We start from the raw sequence: 26141 nt of genomic DNA, 5'->3' as shown, positions 1-26141 counted from the left end.
CGTTAATCGAGTGGTTAGCATTTGGAATGCACTGCCTGAAAGGCTGGTGGACAGGGTCAATCGGGTGATTAGGCTCTGGAATGCACTGTCTGAGAGTGTGATGAAGACAGGGTTAATCGAGTGGTTATGATCTGGAATGCACTGCCCGAGAGTGTGGTGGAGACAGGGTCAATCGACTAGTTAGACTCTGGAATGCACTGAGGGTGTAATGGAGACATTCAATCGGGTTATTAGGATCCGGAACACACTGTCTGAGGGTGTGGTGGAGAAAGGGTCAATCAAGTGTTTAGGATCTGGAATGCACTGCCTGAGACTGGTGGAGGCAGGTTCAATCGAGTTCTCAGGATCTGGAATGCACTGCCTGAGAGTCTGGTGGACACAGGGTCAAGCGAGTGGTTAGGATCTGGAATGCATTGCCTGAGAGTGGTGGAGGCAGGTTCAGTCAAGGAGTTAGGATCTGGAATTCACTGAGAATGTGATGGAGACTGGGTCCATCGAATGGTTAGGATCTCGAATGTACTGTCTAAGAGTAGTGGAGGCAGGTTCAATCAAGTGGTTAGGATCTGGAATGCACTGTCTGAATGTGATGGACACAGGGTTAATCAAGTTGTTAGGATCTGCAATGCACTGCCTGAGAATGTGGTGGAGACAGGGTCAATCGACTAGGTAGGATCTGGAATGCACTGCCTGAGAGTGGTGGAGGCAGGTTCAATTGAGTTGTTAGGATCAGGAATACACTGACTGAAAGGCTGGTGGAGAAAGGGTGAAGCGAGTGGTTAGGATGTGGAATGCACTCCCTGAGAGTGTGATGAAGACAGGGTTAATCGAGTGGTGAGGGGCTGGAATGCACTGCCCGAGAGTTTGGTGGAGACAGGGTCAATCGAGTGATTAGGATCTGGAATGCACTGTCTGAGAGTGTGGTGGAGAAAGGGTCAATCAAGTGGTTAGAACCTGGAATGCACTGTCTGACTGTGATGAAGACAGGGTTAATCGAGTGGTCAGGATCTGATATGCACTGCCTCAGAGAGTGCTGGAGGCAGGTTCAGTCAAGTAGTTAGGGTCTGGAATGCGTTGAGAGTGTGATGGAGACTGGGTCCATCGAATGGTTAGGATCTGGAATGTACTGTCTAAGAGTAGTGGGGGCAGGTTCAATCGCGTGGTTAGGATCTGGAATGCAATGCCTGAGAGTGTTGGAGACAGGGTCAATCATGTGGTTAGGCTCTGGAACGCACAGCCTGAGAGTGTGGTGAAGACAAGCTTAATCGAGTGGTTAGGATCTGGAATGCACTGCCTGATAGTGTGGTGGAGACAGGGTCAATCGAATAGTTAGGATATGGAATGCACTGTGAGAGTAGTGGAGGCAGTTTCAATCGAGTTGTTAGGATCTGGAATGCACTGTCTGAGTGTGTTGAAGACAGGGTTAATCGAGTGGTTAGGGTTTGGAATGCACTGCCTGAAAGGCTGGTGGAGACAGGGTCAATCAAGTGGTGAGGATCTGGAATGCACTGCCTGAGAGTGTGGTGAAGACAGGGTTAATCGAGTGGTCAGGATCTGGAATGCACTCCCAGAGACTGTGGTGGAGACTGGGTCAATCCAGTGGTTAGGATCAAGAATGCACGGCCTGAGAGTGTGGTGAAGAAAGCTTAATCGAGTCGTTAGGATCTGGAATGCACTGCCTGATAGTTTGGTGGAGACATTGTCAATCGAGTAGTTACGGTTTGGAATGCACTGAGAGTGTAATGGAGACAGTGACACGAGTGATTAGGATCTGGAACGCACTGCCTGAGTGTGATGAAGAGGGTCAATCGAGTGGTGAGTGGTTAGGATCTGGAATGCACTGTCTGAGAGGGTGATGGGCACAGAGTTAATTGAGTGGTTAGGATCTGGAATCTACTGTCTGAGAGTGAGGTGGAGGCAGGTTCAATCGAGTGGTTAGGATCTGGAATGCACTGTCTGAGAGTGTGATGGAGACCGGGTCAATCAAGTGGTTAGCATCTGGAATGCATTGCCTGAGAGTGGCGGAGGCAGGTTCAATCGAGTGGTTAGGATCTGGAATGCACTGTCTGAGAGTGTGGTGAAGACAGCGTCAATCGAGTGGTTAGGATCTGGAATGCACTGCCTGATAGTGTGGTGGAGACAGTGTGAATCGAATAGTTAGGATCTGGAATGCACTGTGACAGTAGTGGAGGCAGTTTCAACCGAGTTGTTAGGATCTGGAATGCACTGTGAGACTAGTGGAGGCAGGTACAATCGAGTGGTTAGGATCTGGAATGCACTGCCTGAGAATGTGGTGGAGGCAGGGTGAATGGAGCAGTTGGGATCTGGAAAGCACTGTCTGAGAATGTGTTGGAGGCAGGTTCAATCGAGTGGTTAGGATCTGATATGCACTGCCTGAGAGTGTGCTGGAGGCAGGCTCAGTCAAGTAGTTAGGGTCTGGAATGCGTTGAGAGTGTGATGGAGACTGGGTCCATCAAATGGTTAGGATCTGGAATGTACTGTCTAAGAGTAGTGGAGGCAGGTTCTATCAAGTGGTTAGGATCTGGAATGCAACGCCTGAGAGTGTGATGGAGACACGGTCAATCGTGTGGTTAGGTTCTGGAATGCACTGCCTGAGATTGTGGTGGAGACAGGGTCAATCGAGTAGTTAGGATCTGGAATGCACTGTGAGAGTAGTGCAGGCAGGTTCAATTGAGTGGTTAGGATTTGGAAAGCACTGCCTGAGGGTGTGGTGGAGACAGGGTCAAGCGCGTGGTTAGGATCTGGATTGCACTGCCTGAGAGTGTGGTGAAGACAGCGTTAATCGAGTGGTTAGGATCTGGAATGCACTGCCTGAAAGGCTGGTGGAGACAGGGTCAATCGAGTTATTAGGATCGGGAATGCACGGCCTGAGAGTGTGGTAGAGACAGGGTCAATCGAGTGGTTATGATCTGGAATGTCCTGTCTGAGAGTGTGGTGGAGACATTGTCAATCGAGTAGTTACGGTTTGGAATGCACTGAGAGTATAATGGAGACAGCGACACGAGTGATTAGGATCTGGAACGCACTGCCTGAGTGTGATGAAGACGGTCAATCAAGTGGTGAGAGGTTAGGATCTGGAATGCACTGTCTGAGAGTGTGGTGGAGACACGGTCAATCGAGTGTTTAGCATCTGGAATGCACTGCCTGAGAGTGTGGTGAAGAAAGCTTAATCGAGTGGTTAGGATCTGGAATGCACTGCCTGATAGTGTGGTGGAGACAGGGTCAATCGAATAGTTAGGATGTGGAATGCACTGTGAGAGTAGTGGAGGCAGTTTCAATCGAGTTGTTAGGATCTGGAAGGCACTGCTTGATAGTGAGGTGGAGGCAGGTACAATCGAGTGGTTAGGACTTGGAATGCACTGCCTGAGAATGTGGTGGAGACAGGGTCAATCGAGTAGTTGGGACTTGGAATGCTATGCCTGAGAATGTGGTGGAGGCAGGGTGAATCGAGTAGCTGGGATCTGGAAAGCACTGTCTGAGAATGTGGTGGAGACAGGGTCAGTCAAATAGTTAGGATCTGGAATGCACTGTGAGAGTAGTGGAGGCAGTTTCAATCAAGTGGTTAGGATCTGGAATGCACTGTCTGAGTGTGGTGGAGGCAGATTCAATCGAGTGGTTAGGATCTGGAATGCACTGCCTGAGAGTGTGGTGGAGGCAGGTTCAATCGATGGTTAGGATCTGGAATGCACTGTCTGAGAGTGTGATGGAAACCGGGCAATCGCGTGGTTAGTTTCTGGAATGCACTGCCTGAGAGTGGTGGAGGCCGGTTCAATCGAATGGTTAGGATCTGGAATATACTGTCTGAGAGTGTGGTGGAGACAGATTCAGTCGAGCAGTTAGCATCTGGAATGCACTGAGAGTATAATGGAGACAGTCAAACAAGTGGTTTGGATCTGGAACGCACTGCCTGTGTGTGATGAAGACAGGGTCAATCGAGTGGTTAAGATCTGGAATGCACTGTCTGTGAGTGTGATGGGCACAGAGTTAATTGAGTGGTTAGGATCTGGAATTCGCTGGTTGAGACTGTGGTGGAGGAAGGTTAAATCGAGTGTTTAGGGTCTGGAATGCACTGCCTGAGAGTGTGGTGAAGGCAGGTTCAATCGAGTGGTTAGGATCTGGAATGCACTGTCTGAGAATATGGTGGAGACAGGGTCAATCGAGTAGTTAGGGTCTGGAATCCACTGCGAGTGCAATGGAGACAGTCAATACAGTGGTTAGCATCTGAAACGCACTGCCTGAGTGTGATGAAGACAGGGTCAATCGAGTGGTTAGGATCTGGAATGCACTGCCTGAGATTGTGGTGGAGGCATGTTCAATCGAGTGGTTAGGATCTGGAATGCATTGCCCGACAGTATGGTGGAGACAGGGATAAAAACAAAAAAACTGAGGATGCTGGAAATCCAAAACAAAAACAGAATTACCTGGAAAAACTCAGCAAGTCTGGCAGCATCGGCGGAGAAGAAAAGAGTTGACGTTTCGAGTCCTCATGACCCTTCGACAGATCTTCCATTTCCGCCAACTCCAGCATGATGCCACCACCAAACACATCTTCCCTTCACCCCCTTATCGGCATTCCGTAGGGATCGCTCCCTCCGGGACACCCTGGTCCACTCCTCCATCACCCCCTACTCCTCAACCCCCTCCTATGGCACCACCCCATGCCCACGCAAAAGATGCAACACCTGCCCCTTCACTTCCTCTCTCCTCACCGTCCAAGGACCCAAACACTCCTTTCAAGTGAAGCAGCATTTCACTTGCATTTCCCCCAACTTAGTCTACTGCATTCGTTGCTCCCAATGTGGTCTCCTCTACATTGGAGAGACCAAACGTAAACTGGGCGACCGCTTTGCAGAACACCTGCGGTCTGTCCACAAGAATGACCCAAACCTCCCTGTCGCTTGCCATTTTAACACTCCACCCTGCTCTCTTGCCCACATGTCTATCCTTGGCTTGCTGCATTGTTCCAGTGAAGCCCAACGCAAACTGGAGGAACAACACCTCATCTTCTGACTAGGGACTTTACAGCCTTCCGGACTGAATATTGAATTCAACAACTTTAGGTCGTGAGCTCCCTTCCCCATCCCCACCCCCTTTCTGTTTCCCCCTTCCTTTTTTTTTCCAATAAATTATAAAGATTTTCCTTTTCCCACCATATATAAAAAAAAACCCCACTAGAGCTATACCTTGAATGCCCTACCATCCATTCTTAATTAGCACATTCGTTTAGATAATATCACCAACTTTAACTTTAACACCTATGTGTTCTATTGTACTATTGTCGTTGACATCTTTTGATGATCTGCTTCTATCACTGCTTGTTTGTCCCTACAACCACACCCACCCCCCCCTCCACCTCTCTGTCTCTCTATCTCTCCGCCCCCCACACACACACCTTAAACCAGCTTATATTTCAACTCTTTCTTGGACCCGAACTCAAGTTCTGTCGAAGGGTCATGAGGACTCGAAACGTCAACTCTTTTCTTCTCCGCCGATGCTGCCAGACCTGCTGAGTTTTTCCAGGTAATTCTGTTTTTGTTGTGGTGGAGACAGGGTCAATCGAGTGATTGGATCTGGAATGCACTGAGAGTGTAATGGAGACAGTCAAACGAGTGGTTAGGATCTGGAACGCACTGCCTGAGTGTGATGAAGACAGGGTCAATCAAATGGTTAGGATCTGGAATCCACTGTCTGAATGTGATGGAGACAGGGTTAATCGAGTTGTTAGGATCTGGAATCCACTGTCTGAGAGTTTGGTGGAGACAGGGTCAATCGAGTGGTTAGGATCTGGAATGCACTGCCTGTGAGTGTGGTGGAGACAGGGTCAATCGAGTGGTTAGGATCTGGAATGCACTGTCTGAGAGTGTGGTGGAGACTGGGTCAATCGAGTGGTTAGGATCTGGAATGCACTGTCTGACAGTGTGGTGGAGACAGGGTCAATCGAGTGGTTAGGATCTGGAATGCACTATCTGAGAGTGTGGTGGAGACAGGGTCAATCGAGTGGTTAGGATCTGGAATGCACTGCCTGAGAGTGTGGTGGAGGCATGGTCAATCGAGTGGTTAGGATCTGGAATGCACTGCGTGAGTGGGTGATGGAGACAGGGTCAATCGAGAGGTTAGGATCTGATATGCACAGCCTGAAAGTGTGGTGGAGGGAGGTTCAGTCAAGTAGTTAGGGTCTGGAATTAGGTGAGAGTGTGATGGAGACTGGGTCCATCAAATGGTTAGGATCTAGAATGTACTGTCTAAGATTAGTGGATGCAGGTTCAATCGAGTGGTTAGGATCAGGAATACGCTGCCTGAGAGTGTGGTGGCGACAGGGTCAATTGAGTGGTTAGGATCTGGAACGCACTGCGTGAGAATGTGGTGGAGGAAGTTTAAATCGAGTGGTAAGGGTCTGGAATGCACTGAGAGTGTGGTGGAGACAGGGTTATTCGAGTTGTTAGGATCTGGAATGCAGTGCCTGAGAGTGTGGTGGAGACAGGGTCAATCGAGTGGTTATGGTCTGGAATATACTGTCTCAGAGTGTGGTGGAGACTGGGTCAATCGAATGGTTAGGAACTGGAATGCACTACCTGAGAGTGTGGTGGAGGCAGGGTCAATCGAGTGGTTAGGATCTGGAATGAAATGCGTGAGTGTGTGATGGAGACAGGGTCAATCGAGTGGTTAGGATCTGATATGCACTGCTTGAGAGTGTGGTGGAGGCAGGTTCAGTCAAGTAGTTAGGGTGTGGAATGCGCTGAGAGTGTGATGGAGACTGGGTCCATCGAATGGTTAAGATCCAGAATGCACTGTCTAAGAGTAGTGGAGGCAGGTTCAATTGAGTGGTTAGGATCAGGAATGCAATGCCTGAGAGTGTTGGACGCAGGTTCAATCGAGTGGTTAGGATCTGGAATGCACTGCCTGATAGTGTGGTGTAGACACGGTCAATCGAGTGGTTAGGATCTGGAATGCACTGCCTGATAGTGTGGTGTAGACACGGTCAATCGAGTGGTAGGATCTGGAATGCACTGCCTGAAAGGCTGGTGGAGACAGAGTCAAGCGAGTGGTTAGGATCTGGAATGCACTGCCTGAGAGTGATGAAGACAGGGTCAATCAAATTGTTAGGATCTGGAATCCACTGTCTGAATGTGATGGAGACAGGGTTAATCGAGTTGTTAGGATCTGGAATGCATTGTCTGAGAGTGTGGTGGAGACAGGGTCAATCGAGTGGTTAGGATCTGGAATGCACTATCTGAGAGTGTGGTGGAGACAGGGTCAATTGAGTGGTTAGGATCTGGAATTCACTGCGTGAGTGTGTGATGGAGACAGGGTCAATCGAGAGGTTAGGATCTGATATACACTGCCTGAAAGTGTGGTGGAGGCAGGTTCAGTCAAGTAGTTAGGGTCTGGAATGAGCTGAGAGTGTGATGGAGACTGGGTCCATCAAATGGTTAGGATCTAGAATGTACTGTCTAAGATTAGTGGATGCAGGTTCAATCGAGTGGTTAGGATCTGGAATGCAATGCCTGAGAGTGTTGGAGGCAGGTTCAAAAGAGTGGTTAGGATCTGGAATGCACTGCCTGCGAGTGTGGTGTGGACACGGTCAATCGAGTGGTAGGATCAGGAGTACGCTGCCTGAGAGTGTGGTGGCGACAGGGTCAATTGAGTGGTTAGGATCTGGAACGCACTGCTTGAGAATGTGGTGGAGGAAAGTTAAATCGAGTGGTTCGGGTCTGGAATGCACTGAGAGTGTGGTGGAGACAGGGTTATTCGAGTTGTTAGGATCTGGAATGCACTGCCTGAGAGTGTGGTGGAGACAGGGTCAATCGAGTGGTTATGGTCTGGAATATACTGTCTCAGAGTGTGGTGGAGACTGGGTCAATCGAATGGTTAGGAACTGGAATGCACTACCTGAGAGTGTGGTGGAGGCAGGGTCAATCGAGTGGTTAGGATCTGGAATGAAATGCGTGAGTGTGTGATGGAGACAGGGTCAATCGAGTGGTTACGATCTGATATGCACTGCTTGAGAGTGTGGTGGAGGCAGGTTCAGTCAAGTAGTTAGGGTGTGGAATGCGCTGAGAGTGTGATGGAGACTGGGTCCATCGAATGGTTAAGATCCAGAATGCACTGTCTAAGAGTAGTGGAGGCAGGTTCAATCGAGTGGTTAGGATCTGGAATGCAATGCCTGAGAGTGTTGGAGGCAGGTTCAATCGAGTGGTTAGGATCTGGAATGCACTGCCTGATAGTGTGGTGTAGACACGGTCAATCGAGTGGTAGGATCTGGAATACACTGCCTGAAAGGCTGGTGGAGACAGGGTCAAGCGAGTGGTTAGGATCTGGAATGCACTGCCTGAGAGTGTGGTGGAGACAGGGTTAATCGAGTTGTTAGGATCTGGAATGCACTGCCTGAGAGTGTGGTGGAGACAGGGTTCATCGAGTTGTTAGGATCTGGAATGCACTGCCTGAGAATGTGGTGGAGACAGGGTCAATCGAGTACTTAGGGGCTGGAATCCACTGAAAGTGCAATGGGGACAGTCAATACAGTGGTTAGCATCTGAAACGCACTGCCTGTGTGTGATGTAGACAGGGTCAATCAAGTGGTTAGGATCTGGAACGCACTGTCTGAGAGTGTGGTCCTGATAGGGTCAATCGAGTGGTTAGGATCTGGAATTCACTGCCTGAAAGGCTGGTGGAGGCAGGTTCAGTCAAGTGGTTAGGGTCTGGAATGCACTGAGAGCGTGATGGAGACAGTCAATCGAGTTATTTGTATCTGGAATGCACTGAGATTGTGATGGAGACAGGGTCAATTGAATGTTTAGGGTGTGGAACGCACTGCCTGAGAGTGTGGTGGAGAAAGGGTCAATCGAGTGGTTAGGATCTGGAATGCACTGTCTGAGAGTGTGGTGGAGACCGGGTTAATTGAATGGTTAGGATCTGGAATGCACTGCCTGAGATTGTGGTGCAGGCATGTTGAATCGAGTGGTTAGGATCTGGAATGCACTGTCTGAGAGTGTGATGGAGACAGAGTCAATCGAGTGGTTAGGATCTGGAAAGCACTGCCTGAAACTGTGGTGGAGACGGCATCAATCGAGTAGTTAGGCTCTGGAATGCACTGAGAGTGTAATGGAGACAGTCAATCGAGTTTTAGGATCTGGAATGTACTGAGAGTGTGATGGAGACAGGGTCAATTGAATGGTTAGGATTTGGAATGTACTGTCTGAGAGTGTGGTGGAGACAGGGTCAATCGAGTGGTTATGATCTGGAATGTCCTGTCTGAGAGTGTGGTGGAGACATTGTCAATCGAGTAGTTACGGTTTGGAATGCACTGAGAGTGTAATGGAGACAGCGACACGAGTGATTAGGATCTGGAACGCAATGCCTGAGTGTGATGAAGACGGTCAATCAAGTGGTGAGTGGTTAGGATCTGGAATGCACTGTCTGAGAGTGTGATGGGCACAGAGTTAATTGAGTGGTTAGGATCTGGAATCTACTGCTTTAGAGTAAGGTGGAGGCAGGTTCAATCGAGTGGTTAGGATCTGGAATGCGCTGCCTGAGAGTGTGGTGGAGACACGGTCAATCGAGTGGTTAGCATCTGGAATGCACTGCCTGAAAGGCTGGTGCAGACAGGGTCAAGGGACTGGTTAGGGTCTGGACTGCACTGCCTGAGAGTGTGGTGAAGACAGGGTTAATCGAGTGGTCAGGATCTGGAATGCACTCCCAGAGACTGTGGTGGAGACTGGGTCAATCCAGTGGTTAGGATCAAGAATGCACAGCCTGAGAGTGTGGAGAAGAAAGCTTAATCGAGTGGTTAGGATCTGGAATGCACTGCCTGAGAGTGTGGTGGAGGCAGGTTCAATCGATGGTTAGGATCTGGAATGCACTGTCTGAGAGTGTGATGGAAACCGGGCAATCGCGTGGTTAGTTTCTGGAATGCACTGCCTGAGAGTGGTGGAGGCCGGTTCAATCGAATGGTTAGGATCTGGAATATACTGTCTGAGAGTGTGGTGGAGACAGATTCAGTCGAGCAGTTAGCGTCTGGAATGCACTGAGAGTATAATGGAGACAGTCAAACAAGTGGTTTGGATCTGGAACGCACTGCCTGAGTGTGATGAAGACAGGGTCAATCGAGTGGTTAAGATCTGGAATGCACTGTCTGTGAGTGTGATGGGCACAGAGTTAATTGAGTGGTTAGGATCTGGAATGCTCTGGTTGAGACTGTGGTGGAGGAAGGTTCAATCGAGTGGTTAGGATCTGGAATGCACTGTCTGAGAATGTGGTGGAGACAGGGTCAATCGAGTAGTTAGGGTCTGGAATCCACTGAGAGTGCAATGGAGACAGTCAATACAGTGGTTAGCATCTGAAACGCACTGCCTGAGTGTGATGAAGACAGGGTCAATCGAGTGGTTAGGATCTGGAATGCACTGCCTGAGATTGTGGTGGAGGCATGTTCAATCGAGTGGTTAGGATCTGGAATGCATTGCCCGACAGTGTGGTGGAGACAGGGATAAAAACAAAAAAACTGCGGATGCTGGAAATCCAAAACAAAAACAGAATTACCTGGAAAAACTCAGCAGGTCTGGCAGCATCGGCGGAGAAGAAAAGAGTTGACGTTTCGAGTCCTCATGACCCTTCGACAGATCTTCCATTTCCGCCAACTCCAGCATGATGCCACCACCAAACACATCTTCCCTTCACCCCCCTTATCGGCATTCCGTAGGGATCGCTCCCTCCGGGACACCCTGGTCCACTCCTCCATCACCCCCTACTCCTCAACCCCCTCCTATGGCACCACCCCATGCCCACGCAAAAGATGCAACACCTGCCCCTTCACTTCCTCTCTCCTCACCGTCCAAGGACCCAAACACTCCTTTCAAGTGAAGCAGCATTTCACTTGCATTTCCCCCAACTTAGTCTACTGCATTCGTTGCTCCCAATGTGGTCTCCTCTACATTGGAGAGACCAAACGTAAACTGGGCGACCGCTTTGCAGAACACCTGCGGTCTGTCCACAAGAATGACCCAAACCTCCCTGTCGCTTGCCATTTTAACACTCCACCCTGCTCTCTTGCCCACATGTCTATCCTTGGCTTGCTGCATTGTTCCAGTGAAGCCCAACGCAAACTGGAGGAACAACACCTCATCTTCTGACTAGGGACTTTACAGCCTTCCGGACTGAATATTGAATTCAACAACTTTAGGTCGTGAGCTCCCTTCCCCATCCCCACCCCCTTTCTGTTTCCCCCTTCCTTTTTTTTCCCAATAAATTATAAAGATTTTCCTTTTCCCACCATATAAAAAAAAACCCCACCAGAGCTATACCTTGAGTGCCCTACCATCCATTCTTAATTAGCACATTCGTTTAGATAATATCACCAACTTTAACTTTAACACCTATGTGTTCTATTGTACTATTGTCGTTGACATCTTTTGATGATCTGCTTCTATCACTGCTTGTTTGTCCCAACAACCACACCCCCACCCCTCCACCTCTCTGTCTCTCTATCTCTCCGCCCCCCACACACACACCTTAAACCAGCTTATATTTCAACTCTTTCTTGGACCCGAACTCAAGTTCTGTCGAAGGGTCATGAGGACTCGAAACGTCAACTCTTTTCTTCTCCGCCGATGCTGCCAGACCTGCTGAGTTTTTCCAGGTAATTCTGTTTTTGTTGTGGTGGAGACAGGGTCAATCGAGTGATTAGGATCTGGAATGCACTGTCTGAAACCGTGGTGGAGACAGGGTCAATCGAGTAGTTAGAATCTGGAATGCACTCCCAGAGAGTGTGTTGGGGACAGGGTCAATTGAGTGGTTAGGATCTGGAATATACTGTCTGAGAGTGTGCTGGAGACAGGGTCAGCCAAGTGGTTAGGGTCTGGAATGCACTGAGAGTGTGATGGAGACTGGGTCCATCGAATGGTTAGGATCTGGGATGCAATGTCTAAGAGTAGTGGAGGCAGCTCCAATCGAGTGGTTAGGATCTGAAATGCACTGCGTGAGAGCGTTGGAGGCAGGTTCACTCGAGTGGTTAGGATCTGGAAAGCACTGTCTGAATGTGATGGAGACAGGGTTAATTGAGTGGTTAGAATCTGGAATGCACTGCCTCAGAGTGTGGTAGAGACAGTTTCAATCGAGCAGTTAGGATCTGGAATGCACTGTCTGAGTGTGATGAAGACAGGGATAATCGAGTGGTCAGGATCTGGAATGCACACCCAGAGAGTGTGGTGGAGACAGGGTCAATCGAGTTATTAGGATCTGGAATGCACTGAGAGTGTAATGGAGACAGTCAAACGAGTGGTTAGGATCTGGAACGCACTGCCTGAGTGTGATGAAGACAGGGTCAACCAAATGGTTAGGATCTGGAATCCACTGTCTGAATGTGATGGAGACAGGGTTAATCAAGTTGTTAGGATCTGGAATCCACTGTCTGAGAGTTTGGTGGAGACAGGGTCAATCGAGTGGTTAGGATCTGGAATGCACTGCCTGAGAGTGTGGTGGAGACAGGGTCAATCGAGTGGTTAGGATCTGGAATGCACTGTCTGAGAGTGTGGTGGAGACTGGGTCAATCGAGTGGTTAGGATCTGGAATGCACTGTCTGAGAGTGTGGTGGAGACAGGGTCAATCGAGTGGTTAGGATCTGGAATGCACTGTCTGAGAGTGTGGTGGAGACAGGGTCAATCGAGTGGTTAGGATCTGGAATGCACTATCTGAGAGTGTGGTGGAGACAGGGTCAATCGAGTGGTTAGGATCTGGAATGCACTGCCTGAGAGTGCGGTGGAGACAGAGTCAGTCGAGTAGTTAGGGTCTGGAATGCACTGAGAGTACAATGGAGACAGTCAAATGAGTGGTTTGGATCTGGAAAGCATTGCCTGAGTGTGGTGAAGACAGCGTTAATCGAGTGGTTAGGATCTAGAATGCACTGCCTGAAAGGCTGGTGGAGACAGGGTCAATCGAGTGGTCAGGATCTGGTATGCACTCCCAGAGAGTGTGGTGGAGACTGGGTCAATCGAGTGGTTAGGCTCTGGAATGCATAGCCTGAGAGTGTGGTGAAGACAATCTTAATCGAGTGGTTAGGAACTGGAATGCACTGCCTGATAGTGTGGTGGAGACAGGGTCAATCGAATAGTTAGGATCTGGAATGCACTGTGAGAGTAGTGGAGGCAGTTTCAATCGAGTTGTTAGGATCTGGAATGCACTGTCTGAGTGTGTTGAAGACAGGGTTAATCGAGTGGTTAGGGTCTGGAATGCACTGCCCGAAAGGCTGGTGGAGACAGGGTCAATCGAGTTATTAGGATCTGGAATGCACTGCCTGAGAGTGTGGTGGAGACAGGGTCAATCGAGTGGTTATGATCTGGAATGTCCTGTCTGAGAGTGTGGTGGAGACATTGTCAATCGAGTAGTTACGGTTTGGAATGCACTGAGAGTGTAATGGAGACAGTGACACGAGTGATTAGGATCTGGAACGCACTGCCTGAGTGTGATGAAGACGGTCAATCGCGTGGTGAGTGGTTAGGATCTGGAATGCACTGTCTGAGAGTGTGATGGGCACAGAGTTAATTGAGTGGTTAGGATCTGGAATGCATTGCCTGAGAGTGTGGTGGAGACACGGTCAATCGAGTGGTTAGCATCTGGAATGCACTGCCAGAGAGTGTGGTGGAGACAGGGTCAATCAAGTGGTTAGGATCTGGAATGCACTGTCTGAGAGTGTGGTGAAGACAGCATCAATCGAGTGGTTAGCATCTGGAATGCACTGCCTGAAAGGCTGGTGGAGACAGGGTCAAGGGACTGGTTAGGATCTGGATTGCACTGCCTGAGAGTGTGGTGAAGACAGCGTTAATCGAGTGGTTAGGGTCTGGAATGCACTGCCTGAAAGGCAGGTGGAGACAGGGTCAATCAACTGGTTAGGATCTGGAATGCACTGCCTGAGAGTGTGGTGAAGACAGGGTTAATCGAGTGGTCAGGATCTGGAATACACTCCCAGAGACTGTGGTGGAGACTGGGTCAATCCAGTGGTTAGGATCAAGAATGCACAGCCTGAGAGTGTGGTGAAGAAAGCTTAATCGAGTGGTTAGGATCTGTAATGCACTGCCTGATAGTGTGGTGGAGACGGTCAATCGAGTGGTGAGTGGTTAGGATCTGGAATGCACTGTCTGAGAGTGTGGTGAAGACAGCGTCAATCGAGTGGTTAGCATCTGGAATGCACTGCCTGAAAGGTTGGTGGAGACAGGGTCAAGGGACTGGTTAGGATCTGGATTGCACTGCCTGAGAGTGTGGTGAAGACAGCGTTAATTGCGTGGTTAGGATCTGGAATGCACTGCCTGAAAGGCTGGTGGAGACAGGGTCAATCAAGTGATTATGATCTGGAATGCACTGCCTGAGAGTGTAGTGAAGACAGGGTTAATCGAGTGGTCAGCATCTGGAATGCACTCCCAGAGCCTGTGGTGGAGACTGGGTCAATCGAGTGGTTAGGATCTGGAGTGCACAGCCTGAGAGTGTGGTGAAGACAAGCTTAATCGAGTGGTTAGGATCTGGAATGCACTGCCTGATAGTGTGGTGGAGACAGTGTCAATCGAATAGTTAGGATCTGGAATGCACTGTGACAGTAGTGGAGGCAGTTTCAATCGAGTTGTTAGTATCTGGAATGCACTGTGAGACTAGTGGAGGCAGGTACAATCGAGTGGTTAGGATCTGGAATGCACTGCCTGAGAATGTGGTGGAGACAGGGTCAATCGAGTAGTTGGGATCTGGAATGCAATGCCTGAGAATGTGGTGGAGGCAGGGTGAATGGAGCAGTTGGGATCTGGAAAGCACTGTCTGAGAATGTGTTGGAGGCAGGTTCAATCGAGTGGTTAGGATCTGATATGCACTGCCTGAGAGTGTGCTGGAGGCAGGCTCAGTCAAGTAGTTAGGGTCTGGAATGCGTTGACAGTGTGATGGAGACTGGGTCCATCGAATGGTTAGGATCTGGAATGTACTGTCTAAGAGTAGTGGAGGCAGGTTCCATCAAGTGGTTAGGATCTGGAATGCAATGCCTGAGAGTGTGGTGGAGACACGGTCAATCGTGTGGTTAGGTTCTAGAATGAACTGCCTGAGAGTGTGGTGGAGACAGGATCAATCGAGTAGTTAGGATCTGGAATGCACTGTGAGAGTAGTGGAGGCAGGTTCAATCGAGTGGTTAGGATTTGGAACGCACTGCCTGAGAGTGTGGTGGAGACAGGGTCAAGCGCGTGGTAAGGAACTGGATTGCACTGCCTGAGAGTGTGGTGAAGACAGCGTTAATCGAGTGGTTAGGATCTGGAATGCACTGCCTGAAAGGCTGGTGGAGACAGGGTCAATCGAGTTATTAGGATCTGGAATGCACTGCCTGAGAGTGTGGTGGAGACAGGGTCAATCGAGTGGTTATGATCTAGAATGTCCTGTCTGAGAGTGTAGTGGAGACATTGTCAATCGAGTAGTTACGGTTTGGAATGCAATGAGAGTGTAATGGAGACAGTGACACGAGTGATTAGGATCTGGAACACACTGCCTGAGTGTGATGAAGACGGTAAATCGAGTGGTGAGTGGTTAGGATCTGGAATGCACTGTCTGAGAGTGTGATGGGCACAGAGTTAATTGAGTGGTTAGGATCTGGAATCTACTGCTTGAGAGTGAGGTGGAGGCAGGTTCAATCGAGTGGTTAGGATCTGGAAAGCACTGCCTGAGAGTGTAGTGGAGACACGGTCAATCGAGTGGTTAGCATCTGGAATGCACTGCCTGAGAGTGTGGTGGAGACACGGTCAATCGAGTGGTTAGCATCTGGAATGCACTGCCTGAGAGTGTGGTGGAGACAGGGTCAATCGAATGGTTAGGATCTGGAATGCACTGTCTGAGAGTGTGGTGGAGGCAGTTTCAATCGAGTGGTTAGGATCTGGAATGCACTGTCTGAGGGGTGATGGAGACAGGGTCAATCAAGTGGTTCGGATCTGGAATGCACTGTCTGAGAGTGTGGTGAAGACAGCGTCAATCGAGTGGTTAGCATCTGGAATGCACTGCCCGAAAGGCTGGTGGAGACAGGGTCAAGGGACTAGTTAGGGTCTGGAATGCACTGCCTGAAAGGCAGGTGGAGACAGGGTCAATCAAGTGGTTAGGATCTGGAATGCACTGCCTGAGAGTGTGGTGAAGACAGGGTTAATCGAGTGGTCAGGATCTGGAATGCACTCCCAGAGAGTGTGGTGGAGACAGGGTCAAACGAGTGGTTAGGATCTGGAACGCACTGAGATTGCAATGGAGACAGTGCAACGAGTGGTGAGTGGTTAGGATCTGGAAGGCACTGCTTGATAGTGAGGTGGAGGCAGGTACAATCGAGTGGTTAGGATCTGGAATGCACTGTCTGAGAGGGTGATGGAGACAGGGTCAATCAAGTGGTTAGGATCTGGAATGCACTGTCTGAGAGTGTGGTGAAGACAGCGTCAATTGAGTGGTTAGCATCTGGAATGCACTGCCTGAAAGGCTGGTGGAGACAGGGTCAAGGGACTGGTTAGGATCTGGATTGCACTGCCTGAGAGTGTGGTGAAGACAGGGTTAATCGAGTGGTCAGGATCTGGAATGCACACCCAGAGACTGTGGTGGAGACTAGGTCTATCCAGTGGTTAGGATCAAGAGTGCACATCCTGAGAGTGTGGTGAAGAAAGCTTAATCGAGTGGTTAGGATCTGGAATGCACTGCCTGATAGTGTGGTGGAGACAGGGTCAATCGAATAGTTAGGATGTGGAATGCACTGTGAGAGTAGTGGAGGCAGTTTCAATCGAGCTGTTAGGATCTGGAATGCACTGTCTGAGTGTGTTGAAGACAGGGTTAATCGAGTGGTCAGGATCTGGAATGCACTTCCAGAGAGTGTGGTGGAGACAGGGTCAATCGAGTAGTTGGGATTTGGAATGCTATGCCTGAGAATGTGGTGGAGGCAGGGTGAATCGAGTAGTTTGGATCTGGAAAGCATTGTCTGAGAATGTGCTGGAGACAGGGTCAATCAAATAGTTAGGATCTGGAATGCACTGTGAGAGTAGTGGAGGCAGTTTCAATCAAGTGGTTAGGATCTGGAATGCACTGTCTGAGTGTGTTGAAGACCGGGTTAATCGAGTGGTTAGGATCTGGAATGCACTGCCTGAGAGTGTGGTGGAGGCAGGTTCAATCGAGTGGTTAGGATCTACAATGCACTATCTGAGAGTGTGATGGAGACCGGGCAATCGCGTGGTTAGTTTCTGGAATGCACTGCCTGAGAGTGGTGGAGGCCGGTTCAATCGAGTGGTTAGGATCTGGAATGCACTGTCTGAGAGTGTGGTGGAGGCAGGTTCAATCGAGTGGTGAGTGGTTAGGATCTGGAACGCACTGTCTGAGATTTTGATTGGCACAGAGGTAATTGAGTGGTTAGGATCTGGAATGCACTGCTTGAGAGTGAGTTGGAGACACGGTCAATCGAGTGGTTACGATCTGGATTGCACTGCCTGAGTGTGATGAAGACAGGGTTAATCGAGTGGTTAGGATCTGGAATGCTCAGCCTTAGAGTGTGGTGGAGGCAGGGTCAATCGAGTGGTTAGGATCTGGAATGCACTGTCTGAGAGGGTGATGGAGACAGGGTCAATCAAGTGGTTAGGATCTGGAATGCACTGTCTGAGAGTGTGGTGAAGACAGCGTCAATTGAGTGGTTAGCATCTGGAATGCACTGCCTGAAAGGCTGGTGGAGACAGGGTCAAGGGACTGGTTAGGATCTGGATTGCACTGCCTGAGAGTGTGGTGAAGACAGGGTTAATCGAGTGGTCAGGATCTGGAATGCACACCCAGAGACTGTGGTGGAGACTAGGTCTATCCAGTGGTTAGGATCAAGAGTGCACATCCTGAGAGTGTGGTGAAGAAAGCTTAATCGAGTGGTTAGGATCTGGAATGCACTGCCTGATAGTGTGGTGGAGACAGGGTCAATCGAATAGTTAGGATGTGGAATGCACTGTGAGAGTAGTGGAGGCAGTTTCAATCGAGCTGTTAGGATCTGGAATGCACTGTCTGAGTGTGTTGAAGACAGGGTTAATCGAGTGGTCAGGATCTGGAATGCACTTCCAGAGAGTGTGGTGGAGACAGGGTCAATCGAGTAGTTGGGATTTGGAATGCTATGCCTGAGAATGTGGTGGAGGCAGGGTGAATCGAGTAGTTTGGATCTGGAAAGCATTGTCTGAGAATGTGCTGGAGACAGGGTCAATCAAATAGTTAGGATCTGGAATGCACTGTGAGAGTAGTGGAGGCAGTTTCAATCAAGTGGTTAGGATCTGGAATGCACTGTCTGAGTGTGTTGAAGACCGGGTTAATCGAGTGGTTAGGATCTGGAATGCACTGCCTGAGAGTGTGGTGGAGGCAGGTTCAATCGAGTGGTTAGGATCTACAATGCACTATCTGAGAGTGTGATGGAGACCGGGCAATCGCGTGGTTAGTTTCTGGAATGCACTGCCTGAGAGTGGTGGAGGCCGGTTCAATCGAGTGGTTAGGATCTGGAATGCACTGTCTGAGAGTGTGGTGGAGGCAGGTTCAATCGAGTGGTGAGTGGTTAGGATCTGGAACGCACTGTCTGAGATTTTGATTGGCACAGAGGTAATTGAGTGGTTAGGATCTGGAATGCACTGCTTGAGAGTGAGTTGGAGACACGGTCAATCGAGTGGTTACGATCTGGATTGCACTGCCTGAGTGTGATGAAGACAGGGTTAATCGAGTGGTTAGGATCTGGAATGCTCAGCCTTAGAGTGTGGTGGAGGCAGGGTCAATCGAGTGGTTAGGATCTGGAACGCGCTGAGAGTGTGATGGAGACTGGGTCCATCGAATGGTTAGGATCTAGAATGTACTGTCTAAGAGTAGTGGAGTCAGGTTCAATCGAGTGGTCAGGATCTGGAATGCACACCCAGAGAGTGTGGTGGAGATAGGGTCAATCTAATGGCTAGGATCTGGAATGCACTGCCTGAGAGTGGTGGATACAGGGTCAATCGAGTGGTTAGAATCTGGAATATACTGTCTGAGAGTGTGGTGGAGACAGATTCAGTTGAGCAGTTAGCGTCTGGAATGCACTGAGAGTATAATGGAGACAGTCAAACAAGTGGTTTGGAACTGGAACGCATTGCCTGAGTGTGATGAAGACAGGGTCAATCGAGTGGTTAAGATCTGGAATGCACTGTCTGTGAGAGTGATGGGCACAGAGTTAATTGAGTGGTTAGGATCTGGAATGCACTGGTTGATACTGTGGTGGAGGAAGGTTAAATCGAGTGTTTAGGGTCTGGAATGCACTGCCTGAGAGTGTGGTGAAGACAGGTTCAATCGAGTGGTTAAGATCTGGAATGCACTGTCTGTGAGTGTGATGGGCACAGAGTTAATTGAGTGGTTAGGATCTGGAATGCACTGGTTGGGACTGTGGTGGAGGAAGGTTAAATCGAGTAGTTAGGGTCTGGAATCCACTGAGAGTGCAATGGAGACAGTCAATACAGTGGTTAGCATCTGAAACGCACTGCCTGAGTGTGATGAAGACAGGGTCAATCGAGTGGTTAGGATCTGGAATGCACTGCCTGAGATTGTGGTGGAGGCATGTTCAATCGAGTGGTTAGGATCTGGAATGCATTGCCCGACAGTGTGGTGGAGACAGGGATAAAAACAAAAAAACTGCGGATGCTGGAAGTCCAAAACAAAAACAGAATTACCTGGAAAAACTCAGCAGGTCTGGCAGCATCGGTGGAGAAGAAAAGAGTTGACGTTTCGAGTCCTCATGACCCTTCGACAGATCTTCCATTTCCGCCAACTCCAGCATGATGCCACCACCAAACACATCTTCCCTTCACCCCCCCTTATCGGCATTCCGTAGGGATCGCTCCCTCCGGGACACCCTGGTCCACTCCTCCATCACCCCCTACTCCTCAACCCCCTCCTATGGCACCACCCCATGCCCACGCAAAAGATGCAACACCTGCCCTTTGACTTCCTCTCTCCTCACCGTCCAAGGACCCAAACACTCCTTTCAAGTGAAGCAGCATTTCACTTGCATTTCCCCCAACTTAGTCTACTGCATTCGTTGCTCCCAATATGGTCTCCTCTACATTGGAGAGACCAAACGTAAACTGGGCGACCGCTTTGCAGAACACCTGCGGTCTGTCCACAAGAATGACCCAAACCTCCCTGTCGCTTGCCATTTTAACACTCCACCCTGCTCTCTTGCCCACATGTCTATCCTTGGCTTGCTGCATTGTTCCAGTGAAGCCCAACGCAAACTGGAGGAACAACACCTCATCTTCTGACTAAGGACTTTACAGCCTTCCGGACTGAATATTGAATTCAACAACTTTAAGTCGTGAGCTCCCTTCCCCATCCCCACCCCCTTTCTGTTTCCCCCTTCCTTTTTTTTTCCCAATAAATTATAAAAATTTTCCTTTTCCCACCATATAAAAAAAAACCCCACTAGAGCTATACTTTGAGTGCCCTACCATCCATTCTTAACTAGCACATTCGTTTAGATAATATCACCAACTTTAACTTTAACACCTATGTGTTCTATTGTACTATTGTCGTTGACATCTTTTGATGATCTGCTTCTATCACTGCTTGTTTGTCCCTACAACCACACCCGCCCCCCCTTCACCTCTCTGTCTCTCTATCTCTCCGCCCCCCACACACACACCTTAAACCAGCTTACATTTCAACTCTTTCTTGGACCCGAACTCAAGTTCTGTCGAAGGGACATGAGGAATCGAAGCGTCAACTCTTTTCTTCTCCGCCGATGCTGCCAGACCTGCTTAGTTTTTCCAGGTAATTCTGTTTTTGTTGTGGTGGAGACAGGGTCAATCGAGTGATTGGATCTGGAATGCACTGAGAGTGTAATGGAGACAGTCAAACGAGTGGTTAGGATATGGAACGCACTGCCTGAGTGTGATGTAGACAGGGTCAATCAAGTGGTTAGGATCTGGAACGCACTGTCTGAGAGTGTGGTCCTGATAGGGTCAATCGCGTGGTTAGGATCTGGAATTCACTGCCTGAAAGGCTGGTGGAGGCAGGTTCAGTCAAGTGGTTATGGTCTGGAATGCACTGAGAGTGTGATGGAGACAGTCAATCGAGTTATTTGTATCTGGAATGCACTGACGAGTGTGATGGAGACAGGGTCAATTGAATGGTTAGGGTGTGGAACGCACTGCCTGAGAGTGTGGTGGAGACCGGGTCAATTGAATGGTTAGGATCTGGAATGCACTGCCTGAGATTGTGGTGGAGGCATGTTGAATCGAGTGTTTAGGATCTGGAATGCACTGTCTGAGAGTGTGATGGAGACAGAGTCAATCGAGTGGTTAGGATCTGGAATGCACTGCCTGAAACTGTGGTGGAGACAGCGTCAATCGAGTAGTTAGGCTCTGGAATGCACTGAGAGTGTAATGGAGACAGTCAATCGAGTTTTAGGATCTGGAATGCACTGAGAGTGTGATGGAGACAGGGTCAACTGAATGGTTAGGATCTGGAATGTACTGTCTGCGACTAGTGGATGCAGGTTCAATCGAGTGGTTATGATCTGGAATGCAATGTCTGTGAGTGTGGTGGAGAAAGTGTCAGTCAAGTGGTCAGGATCTGGAAAGCACTCCCATAGAGTTTGGTGGAGACAGGGTCAATCGAGTGGTTAGGACCTGGAACGCACTGTCTGAGAGTGTGGTGAAGGCAGTTTCAATCGAGTGGTTAGGATCTGGAATGCACTGAGTGTGGTGGAGGCTGGATCAATCGAGTGGTTATAATATGGAATGCACAGTCTCAATGTGATGGAGACAGGGTTAATAGAGTTGTTAGGATCTGGAATGCATTGTCTGAGAGTGTGGTGGAGGCAGGTTAAATCGAGTGGTTAGGATCTGGAATGGACTGAGAGTGTGCTGGAGGCAGGTTCAATCGAATGGTTAGGATCTGGAATGCACTGCCTGAGAATGTGATGGAGACAAGGTCAATCGAGTAGTTGGGATCTGGAATGCACTGTCTGAGAGTGTGGTGGAGGCAGGTTCAATCGAGTGGTTAGGATCTGGAATGCACTGCCTGAGAGTGTTGGAGGCAGGTTCAATCAAATGGTTAGGACCTGGAATGCACTGACAGAATGTGATGGAGACAGGGTTAATCGAGTTGTTAGGATCTGGAATGCACTGCCTGAGAGTGGTGGAGACTGGGTCAATCGAGTGGTTAGGATCTGGAATGCCCTGCCTGAGAATGTGGTGGAGACAGGGTCAATCGAGTAGTTGGGATCTGGAATGCACTGTCTGAGATTGCAGTGAATATAGGGTCAATCGAGTGGTTAGGATCTGGAATGCACTGCCTGAGAGTGGTGGAGACAGGGTCAATCGAGTAGTTAGAATCTGGAATGCACTCCCAGAGAGTGTGGTGGAGACAGGGTCAATCGAGTGGTTAGCATCTGGAATATACTGTCTGAGAGTGTGGTGGAGACAGGGTCAGCCAAGTGGTTAGGGTCTGGAATGCACTGAGAGTGTGATGGAGACTGGGTCCATCGAATGGTTAGGATCTGGGATGCAATGTCTAAGAGTAGTGGAGGCAGATCCAATCGAGTGGTTAGGATCTGGAATGCTCTGCGTGAGAGCGTTGGAGGCAGGTTCACTCGAGTGGTTATGATCTGGAAAGTACTGTCTGAATGTGATGGAGACAGGGTTAATTGAGTGGTTAGAATCTGGAATGCACTGCCTGAGAGTGTGGTAGAGACAGTTTCAATCGAGCAGTTAGGATCTGGAATGCACTGTCTGAGTGTGATGAAGACACGGTTAATCGAGTGGTCAGGATCTGGAATGCACACCCAGAGAGCGTGGTTCAGACAGGGTCAATCGAGTTATTAGGATCTGGAATGCACTGAGAGTGTAATGGAGACAGTCAAACGAGTGGTTAGGATCTGGAACGCACTGCCTGAGTGTGATGAAGACAGGGTCAATCAAATGGTTAGGATCTGTAATCCACTGTCTGAATGTGGTGGAGACAGGGTCAATCGAGTGGTTAGGATCTGGAATGCACTGCCTGAGAGTGTGGTGGAGACAGGGTCAATCGAGTGGTTATGGTCTGGAATATACTGTCTCAGAGTGTGGTGGAGACTGGGTCAATCGAATGGTTAGGAACTGGAATGCACTACCTGAGAGTGTGGTGGAGGCAGGGTCAATCGAGTGGTTAGGATCTGGAATGAAATGCGTGAGTGTGTGATGGGGACAGGGTCAATCGAGTGGTTACGATCTGATATGCACTGCTTGAGAGTGTGGTGGAGGCAGGTTCAGTCAAGTAGTTAGGGTGTGGAATGCGCTGAGAGTGTGATGGAGACTGGGTCAATCGAGTGGTTAGGATCTGGAATGCACTGTCTGAGAGTGTGGTGGAGACAGGGTCAATCGAGTGGTTAGGATCTGGAATGCACTGTCTGAGAGTGTGGTGGAGACAGGGTCAATCGAGTGGTTAAGATCTGGAATGCACTATCTGAGAGTGTGGTGGAGGCATGGTCAATCGAGTGGTTAGGATCTGGAATGCAATGCCTGAGAGTGTTGGAGGCAGGTTCAATCGAGTGGTTAGGATCTGGAATGCACTGCCTGATAGTGTGGTGTAGACACGGTCAATCGAGTGGTAGGATCTGGAATGCACTGCCTGAAAGGCTGGTGGAGACAGGGTCAAGCGAGTGGTTAGGATCTGGAATGCACTGCCTGTGAGTGTGGTGGAGACAGGGTTAATCGAGTTGTTAGGACCTGGAATGCACTGCCTGAGAGTGTGGTGGAGACAGGGTTAATCGAGTTGTTAGGATCTGGAATGCACTGAAAGTGCAATGGAGACAGTCAATACAGTGGTTAGCATCTGAAACGCACTGCCTGTGTGTGATGTAGACAGGGTCAATCGAGTTGTTAGGATCTGGAACGCACTGTCTGAGAGTGTGGTCCTGATAGGGTCAATCGAGTGGTTAGGATCTGGAATGCACTATCTGAGAGTGTGGTGGAGGCATGGTCAATCGAGTGGTTAGGATCTGGAATGCACTGCGTGAGTGTGTGATGGAGACAGGGTCAATCGAGAGGTTAGGATCTTATATGCACTGCCTGAAAATGTGGTGGAGGCAGGTTCAGTCAAGTAGTTAGGGTCTGGAATGAGCTGAGAGTGTGATGGAGACTGGGTCCATCAAATGGTTAGGATCTAGAATGTACTGTCTAAGATTAGTGGATGCAGGTTCAATCGAGTGGTTAGGATCTGGAATGCAATGCCTGAGAGTGTGGTGGAGACAGGGTTATTCGAGTTGTTAGGATCTGGAATGCACTGCCTGAGAGTGTGGTGGAGACAGGGTCAATCGAGTGGTTATGGTCTGGAATATACTGTCTCAGAGTGTGGTGGAGACTGGGTCAATCGAATGGTTAGGAACTGGAATGCACTACCTGAGAGTGTGGTGGAGGCAGGGTCAATCGAGTGGTTAGGATCTGGAATGAAATGCGTGAGTGTGTGATGGAGACAGGGTCAATCGAGTGGTTAGGATCTGATATGCACTGCTTGAGAGTGTGGTGGAGGCAGGTTCAGTCAAGTAGTTAGGGTCTGGAATGAGCTGAGAGTGTGATGGAGACTGGGTCCATCAAATGGTTAGGATCTAGAATGTACTGTCTAAGATTAGTGGATGCAGGTTCAATCGAGTGGTTAGGATCTGGAATGCAATGCCTGAGAGTGTGGTGGAGACAGGGTTATTCGAGTTGTTAGGATCTGGAATGCACTGCCTGAGAGTGTGGTGGAGACAGGGTCAATCGAGTGGTTATGGTCTGGAATATACTGTCTCAGAGTGTGGTGGAGACTGGGTCAATCGAATGGTTAGGAACTGGAATGCACTACCTGAGAGTGTGGTGGAGGCAGGGTCAATCGAGTGGTTAGGATCTGGAATGAAATGCGTGAGTGTGTGATGGGGACAGGGTCAATCGAGTGGTTACGATCTGATATGCACTGCTTGAGAGTGTGGTGGAGGCAGGTTCAGTCAAGTAGTTAGGGTGTGGAATGCGCTGAGAGTGTGATGGAGACTGGGTCAATCGAGTGGTTAGGATCTGGAATGCACTGTCTGAGAGTGTGGTGGAGACAGGGTCAATCGAGTGGTTAGGATCTGGAATGCACTGTCTGAGAGTGTGGTGGAGACAGGGTCAATCGAGTGGTTAAGATCTGGAATGCACTATCTGAGAGTGTGGTGGAGGCATGGTCAATCGAGTGGTTAGGATCTGGAATGCAATGCCTGAGAGTGTTGGAGGCAGGTTCAATCGAGTGGTTAGGATCTGGAATGCACTGCCTGATAGTGTGGTGTAGACACGGTCAATCGAGTGGTAGGATCTGGAATGCACTGCCTGAAAGGCTGGTGGAGACAGGGTCAAGCGAGTGGTTAGGATCTGGAATGCACTGCCTGTGAGTGTGGTGGAGACAGGGTTAATCGAGTTGTTAGGATCTGGAATGCACTGCCTGAGAGTGTGGTGGAGACAGGGTTAATCGAGTTGTTAGGATCTGGAATGCACTGAAAGTGCAATGGAGACAGTCAATACAGTGGTTAGCATCTGAAACGCACTGCCTGTGTGTGATGTAGACAGGGTCAATCGAGTTGTTAGGATCTGGAACGCACTGTCTGAGAGTGTGGTCCTGATAGGGTCAATCGAGTGGTTAGGATCTGGAATTCACTGCCTGAAAGGCTGGTGGAGGCAGGTTCAGTCAAGTGGTTAGGGTCTGGAATGCACTGAGAGTGTGATGGAGACAGTCAATCGAGTTACTTGTATCTGGAATGCACTGAGAGTGTGATGGAGACAGGGTCAATTGAATGGTTAGGGTGTGGAACGCACTGCCTGAGAGTGTGGTGGAGAAAGGATCAATCGAGTGGTTAGGATCTGGAATGCACTGGCTGAGAGTGTGGTGGAGACCGGGTCAATTGAATGGTTAGGATATGGAATGCACTGCCTGAGATTGTGGTGGAGGCATGTTGAATCGAGTGGTTAGGATCTGGAATGCACTGTCTGAGAGTGTGATGGAGACAGGGTCAATCGAGTGGTTAGGATGTGGAATGCACTGCCTGAAACTGTGGTGGAGACAGCGTCAATCGAGTAGTTAGGCTCTGGAATGCACTGAGAGTGTAATGGAGACAGTCAATCGAGTTT

Source organism: Carcharodon carcharias, assembly GCF_017639515.1.
Source record: "Carcharodon carcharias isolate sCarCar2 chromosome 33 unlocalized genomic scaffold, sCarCar2.pri SUPER_33_unloc_1, whole genome shotgun sequence".
NCBI lineage: Eukaryota > Metazoa > Chordata > Chondrichthyes > Lamniformes > Lamnidae > Carcharodon > Carcharodon carcharias.
This window is presented reverse-complemented; position numbering follows the sequence as displayed.